General features: G+C 39.5%; 1 non-coding gene across 1 annotated transcript; it reads left to right on the top strand.

The window, feature by feature from the left end:
• Nucleotides 1-241: 241 nt before the first annotated feature.
• Nucleotides 242-389, top strand: LOC123038540 (small nucleolar RNA snoR2/U65). Its single transcript, XR_006417923.1, has one exon. It is a non-coding gene; the product is annotated as a small nucleolar RNA snoR2/U65 (small nucleolar RNA).
• Nucleotides 390-684: the final 295 nt, after the last annotated feature.

Genomic DNA, 684 nt, shown 5'->3' with positions numbered 1-684 from the left:
CACAAAACTATCAGTTACAGATAATTTTAGTGCATGCAGAGAATAGCTTGCTGAAAACTGCTTATCATTTCCTTCTGCTCCTCGTTGGGTTCGACACTCTTACTTATCGAAAGGAGTACAATAGATCCCCTATTCTTGTGGTTCATCAGGTACCCATTTGCACCTGCTTGATTTAGTTGTGCGCGGGATTTTAAACGGGTCTCTCAGGGACTCTTGGGATGCTTTATAATTTATTTGCTTGGGCCCGATGCCACGGTTCCTGTGGCCACAAGTCTTGACCGGAGATGCTACATTGTGCCAACAATGAGTTTTAGGACATCTCACATTTGATATGAACCTGTGAGTGTGATTCAGTCAGCATGCAGAGCTGTTTTTTTGTGATTACACCTTGCTTGGCATACTTCATGATACTGTATTTGTTGTGGTTTTACTTGATTGAAAATAGATGAAATGAATGGCTTTGATTATATTTTTTTATTTTTTTAGACAAAAGGAGGATTTTGAGCCCCCGGCCCCATTTTATATATGAGACCAGGAAAGTAACACCAAAAACAAGCATGCCTTGCATGTCCACCGATGAACTAGAGAAAAAAAGAAAGAAAACGCTAATCAGCCGACCAATCAGTAGGATCGGCTCTAAACTTAAAGGTTTAGAAAGATATTTTAATCCTATTACAAACTTGT

Source organism: Triticum aestivum, chromosome 2A (assembly GCF_018294505.1).
Source record: "Triticum aestivum cultivar Chinese Spring chromosome 2A, IWGSC CS RefSeq v2.1, whole genome shotgun sequence".
Lineage (NCBI taxonomy): Eukaryota > Viridiplantae > Streptophyta > Magnoliopsida > Poales > Poaceae > Triticum > Triticum aestivum.
The sequence above is the reverse complement of the archived record's forward strand: the minus strand, read 5'-3'. Positions and strand labels throughout refer to the sequence as shown.